We start from the raw sequence: 2,331 nt of genomic DNA, 5'->3' as shown, positions 1-2,331 counted from the left end.
AGCCTCCTAAGTAGCTGGGATTACAGGAGTGTGCCACCATGCCCAGCTAATTTTTGTATTTTTAATAGAGACGGGGTTTCACTATGTTGATCAGGCTGATCTCGAGCTCCTGACCTCAAGATCCGCTCACCTCGGCCTCCCAAAGTGCTGGCTGCGTAATCTCTCACTAAAAGTTAGAAGTGGGAACTAAATATGGAATATTGTCATGGCCAGATTTACATTCTGTCTGGTGGATTTTCTTCTACAATGGAAGTTGTTTGCTTCTAGACGGTGTTTACATACTCTGCTCTTCCTGTGCCTTAAATATGTGGGTGGCAAAATCAGTGCCTGTTATGGGAGCGGTTGAGGAACAAATGCTATAACTTTTCCTGTAACAATTGTTATAGGAACAGTTCAGGAAGCTTGTTCTTTTTTCCATCGTTGGCTGCAACTGCTTTTAGAGCTTGGCAATGTAATTTCTGTTCTTTTTCAGAACAGTGAAGAAAAGGGTAAAGGACTGAAGGAAATGTGCCATTCTCCGTGGACAGGCAGGCGTGATGCTTTTGAACTGTAGCGGGCCTCCTGTAAGCACTTGTTTTAGATGGTATAAATAGTGACCTAAATACTAGATGGCCAAGCATTTGTACTCTGTAGTACAGTAGCAGATTTTGATTTCACTGTTATCATTGTTGTTCTTTAAAATGTCCTATCTTTTACAAGAGCCTCTGGGGAAAATTTCTGGGGGCAAACCTCTGATTTCCTCTTTGCAGCCAATAGCTTGACTGCTGTACTGCATGCACTCAATAAAGTGATGGAAAATATTGAATTCATCATGAGTTTTGGTTTGAGGAAGCCACAAATTTGGCAACCAAACTTGATATTCAAATGCACCTCCCTGGGAAATTCCATAGAGCTCAGCAAGGCAACTTGGAATCTCAACTAACCTCAGAGTTACTGTAAAGAAACCCTAAGTGCTCCAACAGTGCAACACGTTCTTCAGGAGCTGAAAGATATATCCTCAGAACAGCACCTCAGAGCTCTTAAATGCATATCTCTGGTACTATCAGTCATGGGATAACTCAAACTCAGTATGTCAGAGGAACACCACGTACAGAAGTGACTTACCAGATCCCGACATGCTCTCAGCTGAGCTTCATTGTTGCAGAGACAAAAGGAAACACAGAGCAAAAGATATAAAGCTTCCATCAACATTTATGAAGCCCTCAGTCTGCCTGACATGAGGCAGATGTGTAGGCATTGATGTGTACGCATCGATGAAGGTCTCATGTATTCTTCCTGTGATGAAGGTTGAGAATGAGTGCTATAAAAATGGACAAAAGCATTTCAAAGTATATTTGACGAACACATTGACTGACTAAAGATTGAGTGACTTGGCTTTGCATAACATAAATTTTGATATGAAACATCATCTGGATTTAATGGTAAACACATATAGCAACTCTATACAACTAAGTCAGTGCTTCCTACAGATAATTCAGAAACTAGTTAAAATACCCAAGAGACTTTAAAAATAGGGCTTCTCTTATAGTTGATATTTGAAAGAAAAGCTGTAAGGTGTATGTAGGCCACTTAATCACTGAGTATCTTTGTCTACAGGCCTCCCATTGCATACTTTAGCTCTTGATAATCTGCCATTTTGAATGGGCTCTGTTTGAACTCTCCTGTTTGGGGACCTATCTGTTCTTCCAGAAAGTGACACTGAAGTTTCCAGGTTTCACGCTACATGAGCTCTGCTAGTAGCATTCTTGAATTGTTTTAATTGTCATTTTAGATATGACATTTATTATCACCATGGATCTAATTGTTGAGTCTCGAGCTATCAATTCTTCCAAGAAATAAACGTTGAAGAGGTATAGGAGGAAGGAATACATTTTATAAAATGTTACAATGAAGCTCATGATTGGTCTGTGACTAGTAGGAGTTTTTTTGTTTGTTTGTTTTGTTTTTTAAACTTTATGTTCTAGGATACATGTGCACAACATGCAGGTTTTTTACGTATGTATACATGTGCCATGTTGGTGTGCTGCATCTGTTAACTCGTCATTTACATTAGGTATATCTCCTAATGCTATCCCTCCCCGCTCCCCCGACCCCACAACAGGCCCTGATGTGTGATGTTCCCCTTCCTGTGTCCAAGTGTTCTCATTGTTCGATTCAAACCTATGAGTAAGAACATGCGGTGTTTGGTCTTCTGTTCTTGCGATAGTTTGCTGAGAATGATGGTTTCCAGCTGCATCCATGTCCCTACAAAGGACATGAACTCATCCTTTTTTATGGCTGCATAGTATTCCATGGTGTATATGTGCCACATTTTCTTAATCCAGTCTGTCA

The sequence above is a fragment of the Rhinopithecus bieti genome, unplaced genomic scaffold, assembly GCF_001698545.2.
Source record: "Rhinopithecus bieti isolate Rb0 unplaced genomic scaffold, ASM169854v2 scaffold_28547, whole genome shotgun sequence".
Lineage (NCBI taxonomy): Eukaryota > Metazoa > Chordata > Mammalia > Primates > Cercopithecidae > Rhinopithecus > Rhinopithecus bieti.
This window is presented reverse-complemented; position numbering follows the sequence as displayed.